Source organism: Stegostoma tigrinum, chromosome 3 (genome assembly GCF_030684315.1).
Source record: "Stegostoma tigrinum isolate sSteTig4 chromosome 3, sSteTig4.hap1, whole genome shotgun sequence".
Lineage (NCBI taxonomy): Eukaryota > Metazoa > Chordata > Chondrichthyes > Orectolobiformes > Stegostomatidae > Stegostoma > Stegostoma tigrinum.
The window spans coordinates 87,711,964-87,730,364 of NC_081356.1; the positions used below are offsets into that span (position 1 = coordinate 87,711,964).

The following is an 18,401-nucleotide window of genomic DNA, read 5'->3' on the forward strand; positions in this document are numbered from 1 at the left end:
GTAAATATGTATTTGGAAATTGAAGGCACAGAAAGTTAAAAAGCAATGCAAGTTTTTGTTAATTCATTCATTCATTTATTCTATGTCAGCTTCATTATCTGGACCAACATCTGTTGCATATCCGTAATACCCTTGTAAAGGTTGTGGTGTGCTGCAGTGAATATTGCGTGGGTAATATTGTCTGGACATCCGGGATTTTGACTCAATGACAGCACAGCAACAACAATACAGTTTCAATTTGAGTAGGTGTTTGGATTAGAGGGGATCTTATGATGTTCCCATGTGTCTGCTGCCTGTGCTCTTCACGGTAAGAGATTTTGGGTTTGGAAAACGCTGTTGAAGCAACATGGCGAGTTGTTCACTGCAATTTTGTAGATGATACATACTCCAGCCACATTAAGTCAGTGAATGTTTAAGGTGATGAATGGGAGCTTGGTGGAATGGGGTTGATCAAGTGGATTAGTTTCTTAGAATGGTGTTGTAAAGCAGTAACCATCCAGGCAAGTGCAGAATATTCCAGCACACTTCCGACCTATATCTTGTAGGTGGTGGACAGGCTATGAGGATTTAGGAAATGTGTTACTCACTGCAGGAATCCTACCTGCTACTTTAGCCATAGCACTCACATGGCTAACCCAGTTAAGGTTTTAAATTGAAAATTTTGATAGTAATGCATTAATTGTAATGGAATGGACTGGTTTCTCTCTTGCTGGATCTGGGCCTCTGTGTGGCATGAATTATGACACTGACTCTTCATTATTTCAGTATGTGAAAGCTGGTAATAATTTCATCATCTTTCATGGATTGTCACATGAATGAATCATCTAATCCATATTGGGCACGGAAGTCCACAGAAGTGGGATATTTTGTTGTCATTGTTGCTACTTGAGGGAACTTCTGCCATTCTCTGGCTTTCCTCCGGGTATGAGGAATGTTACAAATTTGTTATCATGGCCCTCAAAACATACTGAATAAATGTTCAGTGCTTGCCTCCATGCGGTCAGGGAGATGTTATCTGACAACTACCAGCCGAAGCCTGAATGTCCAAATCATGGCACACACTGGCACAGATTCCTTCATTGTGTGAAGTTAAATTGAACTGAAAATTGTGCAACTACCTGCGAATATCATCATTCTAATATTATGTTTCAGGGATGCTATCAGGATGATGCTTAGCTCCAAGTTCGACAGCTGCACATATTGGCTCAAGTCATGACTTTCTACCACACTCCTAACTCAAGGCCAGTAAATAATGTAAAGGCTATTCTGAAAGCTTGGAAGCAGCGAGCGTAAACTGAGACGATGTTTATATTGCAAATAAAGTATTCTTGTGAAAGTGTAATAAAATTTCTCTAGATCAACATGGTAATACTTCAAACAACAAACAATAGTCAGTGAGATAGTCAATTAGTAAATGAGATGTAAAGTGTTTAGAAACAGGGAAACGTTTGTTGAATCAAGATCATGTCCGTTTCAACTCTGGCGTACACCAATTGTCAGTAACACTGCAGGGAAATGTTTCAGTCCCTCATCTTTAAAATATTACACACTGAACAATGTAAAACTCAAGTATTAATAATATAAACTCCACATCACATATTGGATAAATAGAAGTTTAATGCTGCAATTAAAAACATAGAATTTTCACTTATTATGGTGCATCATTTGAATGATTTTGATGACGAACCATCTGGTCTCATCATCATTACTCTATTTAATCTCATTTAAAATTATAACTTAGAGTAAGCACAGACTGACACTAAAATCCAGAAGCTTTGGTGTCTAAATCATTGTTACTCTAAAGATTTTGCTGTGAAACACAATTAGGACTTCCTCTGGCATTATAAAATGTTTCACTGTAATGTTCTATGATTGCACTTAAAGTACTTATTGTGTTGGTCAGGTTGTCAATGTCAGGAAATGAGGATATTTTCCACTAAGGCATACACCACCACCATAAATTCCCAATCAGAAGTCATACAGACAAATGCTGTACTCTCAAATTAACAAGTGCCTCAGAATTTCGGAAAGCATACACTGCTGTACAGATTAATTTCTCACTTAGCTACAGGCACAGGAATGTGTTTCAGATTACAGATGCAATTAACCAATTATGAAAGTACTGTTTTAAAAATGAACCAACGTTTCTTGGTAACTTCATGACACACAGGAAATTGACAGCGTACAGACAGCAGCTGAAACACTACTATGACCATAATAAACACAGACCTTCAGCAGTTCCCCCACCACCTTAGGCATTGCCCTTCCTAGTCTCATCTTCTTCTCTCATTCCTCCTTCTGATCAACATGCTGTTCCTTTCTCCTGATGACACAAATTAGTTGTCCAATAAGGGACAACAGCCCAGCACTCAATTGTTAAGGGAAAAAATTCGAGACTAAATATTGACACACTGTCATAACAAAGGGTACCACGTTATCTCTGATGTGATTTAAATATACTTTTCAAACTTCCAGCAGAAAGTGATCTATAGAATGCGATAAACTTTAAATAGTGCTCAACATCGTTTGCAGCAACATGATTACTCCCAATCACTTGTTCACTGTTTGGAGAAAATGTTAGGTTAAGTGCTAGACATGAAAAGGAGGTACAGCTTCACTCATGGACAGTTGCAAGCAACTTAAGTGACAATGAATGTTGCTCAGGCCGTTGTTTCTAGAGCAAGCTTTAACTATTTTTCCAAGTTGAAACTTGGTATTAAGTGTAGTCTAAACTAACATTTCAGTTTAAGATCCTATGCTGGCTATTTCAGAGTACCTAATGTATTCATAGAAAATTGCCAAATATTTGGTACGTGGTCAGGTTAACATGGTCAATATTTGCTGGATCAATTATATATTCTCATGGGACTTATTCTTCAGTGTACACAACAGCAGTTGTTTGCATTGTAGTGTGGTTATTAATTAGCTGCCTTTAGCTGCCTCTGCTTTGATACCTGAGGAATGATTGAAGGAAAACTTGGCATAATTTCCTCAGGTATTTAAAACTGTATCCAAATATGAAAATGAACAAGGCCTCTGTTACAAATCAAACTCACTCCTGACAATAATTCCTCAAGTTTAACACAAAATTTTTTAGGCCTAGGACATAAAGCTTGATTGCGCGCATGAATGCAACAATTTTATTAATTCAGCATGCATCGAACATTATAAGATCTCTCTTGCAGGAACATAGGAGAAGAGCTAGGCCATTCAGCCCATCGAGCTGGCTGCACCATTCAATTAGATTAGGGCTGAGCACAGACTTCAGACAACTTTCCTGCAATATCTTCATACCCCGTGATACTATTGTTCTACAGCAATAAATTCCATTGGGGTGACTTCCCAATTTTCTTCCACACAGTTTCTTCAATCTCTCATCATAAGTAAATCTCTCAATGGCAAGTACAACCTTCCTCAGATGAGGAGACCAAAACTGTATAAAATCTCAAGTGCCGTTTCACCGAAGTTCTGTATAACTTCAGAAAGCATTCTTTATTCCTGAGCTCAAATCCCCCTGCAATGAAGGCCAGCATATCTAATTCTAATTTTACACCATTTTCAGCCTAATTCCTTGCTGTACCTACCTGTTAGCCTTTAGTGATTCATGAAAAAACAATACCAGGTCTCTTTAGATGTGAAAACTACTTAACCTCCACCATTTAACAGCTACTCTTTCTCTCTTATATCTACCAAATTCAATAACTTTACATTAAATTTATCTCCTCTGTTCTAACCAATGTTCTTAGCCTATCCAAGTCTCCTTAAAAATTCCTTGCACCATCCTCATTGCATACTTTCCCCCCCAGTGTTGCATCATTCACTTCCCTATCAAACAAATAAATACAACTTTTAGTTGCAACTTGTGTTATAAAGAAATAAAGTCAAATGGAAGCAAAAGTGGATACCCGTACCCACCAAGTTTTCAAATTTCACTTAATTTATAGATGATGTCAAAATGCTAAATATCTTGAAGCTGCAGCTTATTTTGAACCAGGCTTGTATAATATATTTTACCGTGAGACTTGGTGTCCTTCTCTTTGAATACTGAACGATGGCAAGATTAAAAGGAATTGTTCATTATGAAATCAATCACAAAAAGACATTTAAAATCGCAAATCAGCAATGTATAGATGACAGAAAGATAGCCTGTACCACCATAGAACATAGCCAAAACATGAGTTTTCGTTTCATCATCTCGAAAATGGATGATTTGCAAATACCATGAATATTGATACAAGAGTTGGCAGTCCAAATGTAAAGATCAATTCTAGTAAGTCTGCAAAGACATTCACAGGCAGCTCCAAACATACAGGCTACAAAATTCCACATTTTTTTTAGAAAGTGAAACCAGAGGAATCTTTACTCCATCACTCAACCAAAGGACTGAAAACACAAGTCTGTATTTCTTCATTTCAGTGCCTTAAAGAATTCAGCAGTTCCAACATTTTTCAAATAGGATCTTTCAAAGAATAGAATGAAGCAACAACAAATAGATCCTTCAATAATCAAATGCATTAAGTGTTGAAATAAATTCTGCCAATTAGCGTAACGTGCAGTTCTCTTGATCAGTTGAAACTCTGTACTTACTGAACGTAGAGCTGTAACATAAAGGCATGTCTTATGTGAAAGGGAATGGCCAAGAAGTTAAAGGCATGTGTTGCTATGCCATTGTGCACCCGTGGGTTCAAATTCCCTCGTAGTTGCTTATTTCTCACAAAATCATTATGGCATAGGAAGCCATTCAGTCCATTATTACTTAGCATCAAGCTCCTGAATTTTCCCAATTATACTGCACACCATTTCTATCCAAATAATCATCTGATGCCCTCTTGAATGCCTCAAGTGAACCTGTTCCAGTATATTTCTCAATTTTGATTTATACGTGAGTCCGTATGTAGTGGAGTTTTATGCTTCAGAACTTCAGTGACAGGTGAGAACTGCAGAGCCAGGAAAACATGACCACTCCTAAAGATCAAACTTTAATTTAAATTTGCAAGTTTCATTAAGGATTTGATATTTGTTATAGGTTCCATTTAGGGAGCTGCCATATTTTAAATTTGGTTTCAATTGTTTAATTAAAAGGCCTAACTGTACTACTTATTATCAGTGCTGTTTTTCCAGTGGTCTCAAGCTAACTCACAACTTTTATTTAGTCATATTACTTGGGTGTACAAAATATTTGTAATCAGAAGTTTAAATAATAGTGATTTGGAAACTTAACTTAAAACTATAGGAATACTCAATAAAACTCATGAATATTGGTTTCATTACAACTAAAGCACTCATCTACTGATCAATATGGCAGTTCACGATGTATTGAAATTTGCCACTCATTCAATACATATCAGAGGCTACACAACTACAAGTACAAAACACAACAGAATGCTGAACAAGGTGGTATGCAAATGAGAATCAGTAGTTCAATATCATGACACTATCAACTACTTTCTCCTTATCTAGTCAACCCATATGTGTCAATTATTTCAACTACTTTTTGAGACACAATTATTTTTACTATCACCTCCCTGAAGTAAATCCTCATCATTATTCCCACAATAAGTGATTGTACGCTTTCCGCATAAGATTCAGTTGCTGTTTTGTGGTCCATTTAAACATGGGCCATTAAACACTTCCATTAGATTGTCACTCCTGTTCTCAGACAAAAAGGTTTACAAGCCTGATTTATTCCCAACAAAAACACTTCAGCTCAAACTTTGTAAGACCGCTTAATCTTAGTATTTCTTGAGATCATATTCTTCCAGAAGTAATTCTATACAGGATTTCTATCTAAAGTTTACCCGAGAGTAAAGCAATAATCTGATTTAGTGCCAACCTGTAAACAGACAGTTGAAACCCTGCTGAATTCAACATGAACTCACTGCCTGTTTGGTTACAATTGCAATTTCTCTGAACAATAGAATCACTATGCCAAACAAAATTAATTAGAGGGTATTTTTGCTGTTGCTGCAAGCCTTTCTCAATCTGAAAAAAAAATGATTTGTGAGACACAGTAACTAGGTTTGATGTTTTTGAGTAGCTAACTACGCATATCTGCTATGAACCAAAGTTACAGTGCAGTGAACATGATTTATGGTGTGAGGAGGCAACAGAATATATCACTGCAATCCATTTAAAATCTTGCAAGTTAAATCACAAAGCAAAGACTTTCTACCTTTAATATCCTTTTGGATTTATTATCCAACTTCATAAAAACATTTTGCAAGAATTTTTCTATTTAGATGCTTGTATGTGACAGGACAATATTAGTCAATATAAATAAGGATTTAGCTCCTATGTTGCACAACAAATACTAGCAGAGGCCAATTGGGTTGATAGCTTGTTCCAATGTTCATGATGATAACAATTGTCTTGGAGTTTGAAAGCAATGAAGAATATGTAGACTCAATTGTCAGGAGACTTAGTTATCAATATAGAGCCCTGGTCTGGACACCCAGATTAGGAAACAGATGGGACCTTAGAACTCTTATGACAAAACACGGACAACACTACTCTCTGACATTGTTCATGGGTGCAATGAGATTTTGATGTCAATCCTTTCCAAAAATGCTAAAAATGCGACAGGTCCGAGCTCTGCAGAGAACTCTTTCTCATGCTGTTTCTTCCAGTTCCTGGAGTTTCATGCTACACCACTTCAGGCTTCCCATAAGCAAGGCCTTGTCATGCTTGCACAACCAATCTTGGCCTCTTTTACCTGATGCTAGATCTCCATGCAGCAACTATCTGAAATACAATGGTCCTTCGTTTTAATTATACGCCTACCTGTCACAGTTGGACTTTCAGGAACATTGCCTCAATCAATTGTTCCTATAGGCCCCCCAATAGTCAAAGGGAAAATGAGAAACAAATATGCAGAGAGATCTCGGACATATGTAAGAATAACAAGGTTGTAAGAGTAGGTCATTTTAATTCTCTAAACATTGTTGGGACTATCGTGGTATTAATGGTTTCTACAGCAGGAGGGCAACTACAGTATAGAGTATGGAAAGTTAAAGATCAAAGAGGTCAACTATGTGTTGAACTTCAGGAGATGGGAGAGAATTCTGCGTCGGTTTTTAATGTGGGGAAAGAAATGGAGGCTAGAGAACTCAGGGAAATAAATACTGATGTTTTGAAAACAGTTTGTGTTAATGAAGTGGAAATGTCTCAAAACCAACATCTATTTCAAGCTCACTGACTCCCACAGCTGCCTAGACTACATCTCCTCCCACTCACCTTTCTGCAAAACTGCGATTCCCCCCTACTCCCAATTCCTCCGTTTCCACCACGTCTGCTCCCTAGATGGGGCATTCCACTCCCAAATATCCCAGAAGTCCTCCTATTTCAAGGACTGCCAACAACCCCCTCCGATGATCAAAAATGCCCTCAAACGCATCTCTTGCGTTTCCCGCACCTCTGCCCTCACATCCCCTCCCCCCAACAAAAACAAAGGCAGAATCCCCCTTGTCCTCACATATCACCCCACAAACCTCCGCACCCAACGTATCATTCTCCGCCACTTCCGCCACCTACAATCTGACCCCACAACCAAAGATATATTTTCGTCCCCACCCTTTTCTGCCTTTCGTAGGGACTGTTCTCTGTGACTCCCTCCTCCACTCCACACTCCCCACTAACCCCACCACCCCTGGCACCTTTCCCTGCAACCACAGGAAGTGCTATACCTGCCCCCACACCTCCCCCCTCACCTCCATCCAAGGCACAAAACAAATCTTCCGCATCAGACAGAGGTTCACCTGCACATCCATCCATGTGGTCTACTGCATCTGCTGCTCCCAATGTGGCCTCCTCTACATTGGTGAGACCAATCAGAGGCTCAGAGACCGCTTTATAGAGCACCTGCACTCTGTTTACGACCAACAACAACAGGTTCCAGTCGTGAACTATTTTATTTCCCCACCTCCTACTCTCTGGGCGACATGGCCATCCTGTGCCTCCTCCAGTGTCACAGTGATGCCAGCCGAAAACTGGAGGGGCAACACATCAGATTCCACCTTGGGGAGTCGACAGCTCAATGGCCTAAGAATGGATTTCACCAGTTTTAAAATCTCCCCACCCCTAGCCTCATCCCATAACCAATCCGCCCGCTCATCCCCGCGTCTTTGACCTGACACAACCTGTCCATTTTCTCTCCCAGCTATCTGCTCCTGCCACCTCAATGACCAATCCCCACCACTGCCTACCTGCTCTCACCCATCAGCATCCCACCTACGTTCCCAGTCCCACCCATCCTCTCTCTATTTATTTCAGAGCTCCCTTCCCCTTCCCCACTTTTGAAGAAGGGTTCCAACTTGAAATGTCAACTTTCCTGCTCCTCTGATGCTGCCTTGCCTGCTGTGTTCCTCCAGCTCCACGCTGTGTTATCTTTGAAGTTTATGTCACACGTAGACAGGGTGGTTAAGAAGGTATTTAGCACACTTGCCAACATTGCTCAGACTTCTGAGTTTAGGAGTTTGAATATCATGGTAATGTTGTACGGGATGCTGGTGAGGCCTCTCTGCAGTATTGTTTTAGGTTCTGGTTGCCCTGTTATAGGAAGGATATTATTAAGCTGGAGAGGGTTCAGAAAAGATTTACCAGGAAGTTGTCGGGAATAGAGGGTTTGAGCAATAGGGAGAGGCTGGGTATTTATAAAATCATGATAGGTATAGAAAAGGTGAATGGCAAGAACCGTTTCCCTAGGGTGGGAGATTTCCCTCGGCAGAGGGCATATTTTTAAGGTGACAGGAGAAAAATTTAATAAATATATTGGGGAGCATCATTTTTACACTGAGTAGTTTATGTGTGGAATGAACTTCTAGAGGAAGTAGTGGCTAAGGATGATGTATTCAATATATGTGGATAAGTACATGAATGAGACATGTTTGAAGGGACTAGTTTAGTTTGGGTCGATAGTCAGCATGGACTGGTTGGATAGAAGGGTCTGTTTCCGTGCTGTATGACTCTATACCCGGTTCACAGGATTCAGGGTAAAGTTCTGAGGCTTGTAAGCTGATCTTGTCAGCAAATGTAAAGGATAAAGTGAAAAGCACAAGCAGGAAATTGCTCCAACTGTCTTATATCTTCACGGTAGAGAGTTCAGGCTCTCCACCATAAAGATGGGAAGTAACGTCAAGTGCACTGTACACCTTGATTTGCTTGGACATTAATGCTGCTGTGGTTTACTACATGAGTCAAAGCCTTCAAAATACCCTGTTGATTTTGCTGACATTGCTTTACCAAGAAAGCCGTTGTTGGAAGTAATGATTCCAAGCTATTTAAAGATATCAACACTCATCAGCTTTGTATCATTGACAGAGATAGCTGGTTGAATAGTGCTGAATTTGGAAAGGGCTATCTTAGAATCTCAATCTTTCCACAACTGACAATCAAATGTATAGAAGTTTGAAGCCCTGTGAATGATCTGGAAATCTCTAATTATCAGTGTAAGCTGAGCAAGAACATTAGCCAAAAGGAGGTCCTGGATGATTCACAGAAATTTTTTTTGACATTATAGTTCAAAAATGAGCTATCAAGACAATATTAGAGTTTTACTCCATGTTCAAGATCCCTCATAGGCTAAGGTTACAGGTGAACAGCAGGTTAAAGAGCACTGCGGCTAGAAAAAGCCCTGGTTCACTCCATTCCACGTCAAATGGAGCTGATGATTCACCATTTAAAAGGAGTTAACCTACTATGCCATCATGAAACAGCTGTAATTCCTTGACAATTTTTTTGGGTAACTATATCGTTCTAGGATTGTCGGGACAGGCACCCTACTGATTGTGTAAAAGAGTATTGCAACAAAAACAAGGGGCCATGTTCTGCAGGCATTTTCCCTTCTTCCAACACTTGTCTGCAATACCACAATCTGGGCAAAAAGCTCAGTGAGTCACAATGATAAGTCTGTTCAGGGTGATGTGAGCAAAGATCTTTCCTGCCACAGACAGAAGTGAGAGAACGCTCTTGTTGCAACACTCGGTTCTGCTGCCTTTGTTTTTGTAAACAGCAATCAGCATGGCAGATAGATTCTGTGTGAATAAATGAAAAAAAGCCATGCAGACAGTTGTTAATGTCATTTATGGTTGCCTTTTTTTCTCTGCCCATATGAAAGCCAAAATTGCAGAGAGGCTCTGAGAAAAGGAGAGGAAGGGTGGCAATATACTAAATACTGCCTCTTTCTAGGCATCAAAGAACTGGCAGCATGTTAAAGGGTACAGAGAGAGTCTTCAATGAGCCAACCCAGTAAAAGTAGAAGGGTTCACAGCAGATAGTGTTTAAGTATAAATGAGCATTTCACCTCTAAGTTGTGAGGGAATATGTTGCCCAGCTGCATTTAAGCATAACCATCAGAATTCTGAAACACATACAAAAAAAAAATATTTTTGACTTTTTTCAGTTTATAATTTTTTTTAAACTGAAAGCACTTAAAAAGCAGTTCAAGAAAAATAAGCAAAAAGGTCTTTCTCGGGAAATCTGTCAGTGACCTGCCAGCAGTGAGAATTCACAAAACCTGGTGGTGAACCAGATGCAGCAATGTAATTCAGTCCCACGCATGCAATCCTGTGAAACAATACCTCTGCCAGCACCAGAAATATGAGGCAGACAACATATGTCAATTCTGGACAATCTGGCAACTGGATAGAAAGCATGACTATTTATCAAGGAATAGAACATAGAACTTAGAATATTACAGCACAGTACAGGCCCTTCGGCCCTCTATGTTGTGCCGACCTGTTATACCGATCTGAAGCTCATCTAACCTACACTATTCCATGTACGTCCATATGCTTGTCCAATGATAACTTAAATGTACCTGAAGTTGGCGAATCTACTACTGGTGCAGGCAAAGCATTCCATTCCCTTACTACTCTCTGAGTAAAGAAACTACCTCTGACAGCTGTTCTATATCTTTCACCCCTCAATTTAAAGCTATGCTACCTCATGCTCACCATCACCATCCTAGGAAAAAGGCTCTCCCTATCCACCCTATCTAACCCTCTGATTATTTTATATGTCTCAATTAAGTCACCTCTCAACCTTCTTCTCACTAACGAACACAGCCTCAAGTCCCTCAGCCTTTCCTCATAAGACCTTCCCTCCATACCAGGCAACATCCTAGTAAATCTCCTCTGCACCCTTTCCAAAGCTTCCACATCCTTCTTATAATGCGGTGACCACAACCGTACGCAATACTCCAAGTGCGGCCGCACCAGAGTTTTGTACAGCTTCATCATAACCTCTTGGTTCCGGAACTCGATCCCTCTATTAATAAAAGCTAAAACACTGTATGCCTTCTTAACAGCCCTGTCAAACTGCGTGGCAACTTTCAAGGATCTGTGTACATGAACACCGAGATCTCTCTGCTCATCTACACTACTAAGAATCTTACCATTAGCCCAGTACTTTGCCTTCCGGTTACTCCTACCAAAGTGCATCGCCTCACACTTGTCTGCATTAAACTCCATTTGCCACCTCTCAGCCCAGCTCTGCAGCTTATCTATGTCTCTCTCCAACCTACAGCATCCTTCGTCACTATCTACAACTCCAACGACCTTAGTGTCGTCTGCAAATTTACTAACCCATCCTTCTACGCCCTCATCCAGGTCATTTATAAAAATGACAAACAGTAGTGGACCCAACACCGACCCCTCCGGTATACCACTAGTTACTGGTCTCCAGGATAAACATTTCCCATCAACTACCACCCTCTGTCTTCTTTCAGCAAGCCAATTTCCGATTCAAACTGCTATATCTCCCACAATCCCATTCATCCACATTTTGTACAATAGCCAACTGTGGGGAACCTTATCGAACACCTTGCTGAAATCCATATACACCACATCAACCGGTTTACTCTCATCTACCTGTTTGGTCAGCTTCTCAAAGAACTCACTAAAGGTTTGTGAGGCACGACCTACCCTTCACAAAACCGTGCTGACTATCCCTAAACAATTTATTCTTTTCTAGATGATTATAAATTCTATCTCTTATAACCTTTTCCAACACTTTACCAACAACTGAGGTAAGGCTCACTGGTCTATAATTACCAGAGTTGTCTCTACTCCCCTTCTTGAACAGGGGAACCACATCTGCTATCCTCCAGACGTCTGGCACTATTCCTGTAGACAATGACGAGTTAAAGATCAATGCCAAAGGCTCGGCAATCTCCTCCCTGGCTTCCCAGAGGATCCTAGGATAAATCCCATCTGGCCCAGGGGACTTATCTATCTTCACACTCTGTAGGATTTCTAATACCTCTTCCTTGTGAACCACAATCCCACCTAGTCTAGTAGCCTGTATCTCAGTATTCTCCTCCACAACACTGTCATTTTCTACAGCGAATACTGTCGAAAAATATTCATTTAGTGCTTCCCCTATCTCCTCTGACTCCACACAAACTTCCGACTACTGTCCTTGATTGGGCCTAATCTTACTTTCGTCATTCTTTTATTCCTTAAATACCTATAGAAAGCCTTAGGGTTTACCCTGATCCTATCCGCCAACAACTTCTCATGTCTCCTCCTGGCTCTTCTGAGCTCTCTCTTTAGGTCTTTCCTGGTTACCTCGTAGCCCTCAAGTGCCCTAACTGAGCCTTCACATCTTATCCTAACATAAGCCTTCTTCTTCCTCTTGACCAGAGATTCCACTTCCTTTGTAAACCATGGCTCCCGCACTCTACAGGTTCCTCCCTGCCTGACAGGTACATACTTATTCAGGACACACAGGAGCTTTTCCTTGAATCGGCTCCACATTTCTCATGTGTCCATCCCCTGCTGTTTCCTTCCCCACCCAATAGGTTTCATCAAACAGCAAGAATTGCTGCTTCCAAAGGCCAATAGTATATCTGATGTGATATGGAGGCAGAATTAACCTCATTGAATCTTATCTGTTCTAGTATTTATCGAATGCACATGACAGTGAACATCCTGGCCTCCGAGCAGTCATCTCTCCTTGCCTGTATCTCTTTCTACCTCTCAGGCAAGGGTAGTACTGTCACTTATGCCAGTCTAAAAACTTGAAGCTCTGTCTTTCAGTAGTTTGCACAAACCTTTGTGACAGGATTGCAATAGTCACAAGTTGTATATACACTGAATAGAATTCCTTCCTTCCAATAAATGTTACTGGATTAAAACCATGCTCTGACAGTACCAATCATTGGATCTTGAATTAGGTGTATTCTTCTCACCATTTTGTTCTCTCCGTTTTGGATCTGATGAACTCCTTTCCTCTTTAAACAGTCTCCGGGACCTGATCAAGCAGTCATGCATTACATACTGCATGATGTGACATATCATATTGGATCTTGGACAAAGGAGAGGTGTGATAATCGGGATAATGTCATTAGACTAATAATCCAAGCTAATGCTCTCTCAAATCCCACTATAACAGGTGATGGAATTTAAATTCAACTAATTGCACTCTTGTGGCACAGTGATAGTATCCCTAACTTTCTGTCATTGAGTCTGGGTTCAAGTCCAACCTGCCATAGAGGCATGGCCCAGCATAACCAAGCAGATTAATGTAAAAGTAAGGTTACCATCCGGACAAAGATGGCAATAATGAAAAGACTCCACAAATTATCCTTTAGAATACAACTACCTCCCTGGTAAAGATCAGCTTCCACCACCTACAAAACACTGTGCCTGTGCCTTGACAGCCTTTGATTATAGACTGGAGGGCAAATTCCTCCTCATCTTCTATCTCATGAAGAGTCAAACAAAAAAATCTACAAAATATTGCTCTGATTGGCTCAGACAAGGAGCACAGAAGTAAGTTCTCCTGAAAATAGAAACAGATGGATGCTTCACTCAAAATTAGCAAAGAACAGAGCATACATTCCACAGGGGACAGTGACTTGATGCTTGGTTGTCAATCAGAATAATCATCCAGATGCTCAGGTTACTGCCCTGAGGGTAGAAGTTTAAACTCCTCAACAACAGCTAGGGATACTTGCATGCAAATTAATTAAAAGACTGGAATTAAAAGGTAGCCTCAATGGTGCCTGTGAAACAACTTGATTGTCATAAAAACTCATCTGGTTCTTTACTGGCTTTTAGTGAAAGGAAACTGCCATCCTTACCTGGTCTGAAGTGGATGCAACTCCAGAACCAGATCAATGTGTTTGCCTCTTAACTGTCCTCTAAAATGAACAAACAAACCACTCAGTTGATGCATCCGTAGTTCTTCTGGTTGTAAACCACTCAGTTGCACCAAACTGATGCAGAAATGTCAAAAAGCAATGAAACCACATGGCCCACTTGCTACCAACCTAGGCACCAGTTACAAAAACAGCTCATTGTTTCCAGTCAACCCAGGGAAATCCTTTTTAATAGCTTCTGTAGGTTTGTGCCAACATTGGGCGGGTTGTCCCACAGAATACTCAAGCAATAGGCGTATTCCCAGAATCATAAACTTAGAATGTCTCAGATTCAATCATCATCAAACTGAGAATGACCAGTTCTGTCTGTCAGACCTACCTCCAGAAGTAGTGGCATAGTTGCATACACTTGGGAAGTAGTGCCCCTGACAATGCCCTACTATGCCACCTGAGCACATGAAGTCTAATGACACCAACCCAAACATGGGCAAGGATGTCAAAGAAAGTTACTCGCTGTTATTGAAGATCAATCCTCAGTCCCAGAACATCTTTGCAGGAGCTCCTCAAAGTAATGTCCTAGCTTCACTGATGATCTTTGGTCCATCATAATGTCAGGAATGGGGATACTCATTGAAAATTGCATGGCGTTCTGTACCATTCACAACTCCTCAGATGCTGAACCAGTGTGTGAACATCCAGCAAGACCTGGAAAGCATCCAGGCTTAAGGCTAATAAATGACAGGTATTACTCACATCACACATGCCAAGCAATGCTGATCACCAACAACTGCAAATGTAGCCAAGTTTTCTTGGCATTGATTGACATTACCATTGTTTAATCCATTACCATCAACATGCTGAGGATTGCCAATGACCAGAAACTTAACTGGATTAGCCACACAAATACTGTGATAATAAAAGCAGGTCAGACGCTGAAAACTGTGTAGTGAGTAACTAATTTCCTGATTCCCCAAAGCCTGTACACCATCTGCAAGGCACAAGTCAGGATTGTGATGGAATAACTCCCCACCTGCATGGAGGATGCCAGTTCTAAAAAATCTCTGAAACAGCTCAACACGATCCAAGATAAAACTGTAGACTTGACCGACATACCATCCACCAAACTAAATATTCATTCGCTCCGTCACCAATGTATAGTTGCTGCAATTGAACCACCTAAAGGACGGACTACAACAACTCAGCAAGGCTCCTTCAAAAGTATTTTCCAAATCTGCAACCTCTAGAAGAACCATTTAAAGTGGGGAGATTGAATTAATTTGGCAGGGGGGCAGAATACAGAATTGGGGATGATGCATGGCTAAATCTTTAAGCAGAAACAAATCAGACTGGAAGGCAGTTGTAAATACAGGCAAGATAAGGCACAAGAGAGTGAAGTTAAAGACAAGGTAAAAATCAGCACAGTACCTCTGGACCTCTCATCAGACAGAGGCAACTTGAGGTGGTTTAACCGGAGAGGAGAGGTTGCGAAGAAGAGTTCTTCATGGCAACTCAGCCAGTGCAGGAATTGACCCTATATTGTTGGTATTGCTCCGCGTTACAAACCAGCCAACTGAACAGGGCTGGATGACGTTCAGATTAATGCCAGCAGTTTTGTAAGTAAGGTAGACGAGTTGAGGTGTTGAATAATACTTGCAGATATGACATAATTGCTATCACAAAGACATGTCTGAGGGAGGGACAGGACTGACAGCTCAATATTCTAAGATATGGAATCTTCAGGCAAGACAGGGAGGGTGCAAAGGAGTAAGTGGTCTCACAACAATGTTCAAGTAGTCAACTGCTGCAATAAGAAGCAATACTATCTTAGATAGTTCCTTAATTGAGGCCTTGTGGGTAGAAGATAAAAACAAAGGCGGGAATGGAAGGGTGTGGCAAACAAGTTAGGGAGAGATAGAAGCGAAAATGTAGATAAATCTCAGAGAAGTCTAAAAATAATAGTGGAATAATAATATAGGATTTCAACTTCCTAAATACTAACAAGGATAAACAAGGTGTGAAAGGCTTAGAGGAGATGGGATTCTTAAAATTTATCCAGGAGAGCTTTTTAAGATAGCACATTTAAAGTCCTATTGGGGGGCTGTGTTAGGTGTAATTCCAGGGAACAAAGCAGGTCAAGTGGCAGAAGTGTCAGTGGAGGAGTATTTTGGTTAGAGTGACCAATATCCAGTAAGATTCAAGGTAATCTTGGATAAGGTCAAAGATGGAGCAGAAATTAAGATGGCACATTGAAACGGGCCAATGTAGACTTCATTACAGACAAAGAATCCCCAGTGCGTGGAATCAGACCATTGGGCCCAATAAGTCAACACACAGACCTTCTAAAGACCATCCCACCCAGACCCATCCCCTCATCCTATCCCTGTATTTCCCACAGCTAACACCCCTAACCTGCACATCCCTGAACATAATGCATGTTTTAGCAAGGCCAATCCTCCTAGCTTGTGCATCTCTGAACTGTGGGAGGAAACCAAATGCCTGGAAGAAACCCATACAGACAAGGACAGAACGTGCAAAATCCACCCAGACAGTTTCCTGAGGCTGGAATCGAACCTGGGTCCCTGGCACTGTGAGGCAGCACCGAGCCACCATCCCACCTCAAATGGTAAAACAGGATCTGGCCAAAGTGGATTGGGAGCAGTTACTTCTAAGAAAACATGTGTTGTAGCTCTGGGACTCATTTAAAATGGAGATAGAGGAAAATGCAGGACCAACATGTTCCCATAAACATCAAGAAACTGGAGGCCATAGAGGCGAAAGTGCAGAGGGTGGTTCAAAAATGATCTGAGGAAAATGCAAAAAGCAGGCATGAGAAACACTGGCAGGGAAAATAAGAGGAAAATCCAAAGACACTTTATCAATGTGTTAAGGTGAAGAGGATAACCTGGGAAAGAGTACGGTTTAGGGATCAAAGTGGCAAATTGTATATGGAGCTGGATGATGTAACTGTGGCTTTAAATTAGTGCGTTGCATCTGTATTCACTATTGTAAGGAATGATATAGGAATAAAAATCAGAGAGGTTTATGATACTTGAACGAATTAGCATTGAGAGAGAAGAGGTATTTGCAGCTTTGGTAGGCTTGAACACTGGATAAATCCCCAGACTCAGATATATCCCAGGCAGCTGTGGGGGGCAAGGGAGGAGGTTGCAGGGGCTCTGCCATAGTTTTGCAATCCCTTCTAATCACAGGAGAGGTGCCAGAAGACTGGTAAACAACAAATGTGGTACCATTAATCAAGAAGGGTGGTAGGGATTTACCATGAAACTGCAGGCAAGCAATTCTAACAGCAGTACAAGGAAGCTTCCATAAAATATTCTGAGGAAAAGAGGTAATCTTCATGCAAAGCATTAATCAAGGACAGTCAGCATGGCTTTCTCAGGAGGAGATCATGTCTGGCAGGTTTGATTGAGTTTTTCAAGTAGGTAACTAGATGTGTAGCTCAAGATAATGCAGTTGATGTAGTCCACGTGGACTTCAGTAAGGCTTTTGATAAGGTTTTCCATGGGAAACATGTCAAGAAGGTAAGACAGAATCCAGGTCTTTGGCAAATTGTATTTAAACTGGCTTTGTAGCATGAAGCAGTGAGTGATATACAAGACGTATTTTTGTGACTGGAAGCTTGTGTCCAGTGGTGTACCACAGGAATCAGCAATGGGTCCTTTGCTGTTTGCCGTGTACATTACTGACCTCAACGTGAATGTAGGAGGCATGATCTGTAAATCTGCAGATGAGGTGAAAATGCTGGTGTGGTAGTGTTGTTGTAGTGCGTCCTTTAAGTGGTTCAACTGCAGCAACTATACATTGGTGACACAGTGAGTGAACATTTAATTTGGTGGATGCGATGTCGGTCAAGGCTACAGCTTTATCTTGGATCGTGTTGAGCTACTTCAGAGACTTTTTTAAGAGCTGGCCTCCTCCATGCATTTACTTTCAGAAGTCAACTGTAAATAGCATGCAGGAAAGCCTTAGGCCACAGAACAATACTGATGGGCTAGTCAGTCAGGCAGAATGGTAGCAACTAAAATTTAATCCGGAACAGTGAGTTGATCCATTTTAGACTAACAAGGCAAAGGAGTACACATTAATTGGTAAGACCCTAAGAAGTACAGAAGATCAGGGCAACCTCAATATGTGTATCCAGAAATCTTCGGTGGCAACAGGACACGTGGATAAGATGGTTAAGAAGTCATAAAGGACAAGGGCCTTTATTAATCAAAACACTGAATACAACATCAAGGAAGGATTTGCTTGGACTGGAATGTTTCATCTAGGAAAAGAGACT

General features: G+C 40.9%; 1 protein-coding gene across 9 annotated transcripts in view; it reads right to left on the reverse strand.

Moving 5' to 3' along the window:
- Positions 1-18,401, reverse strand: part of cast (calpastatin) — a 192,731-nt gene that overhangs the window by 157,807 nt on the left and 16,523 nt on the right. The gene's annotated exons all lie outside the window — the stretch shown is intronic.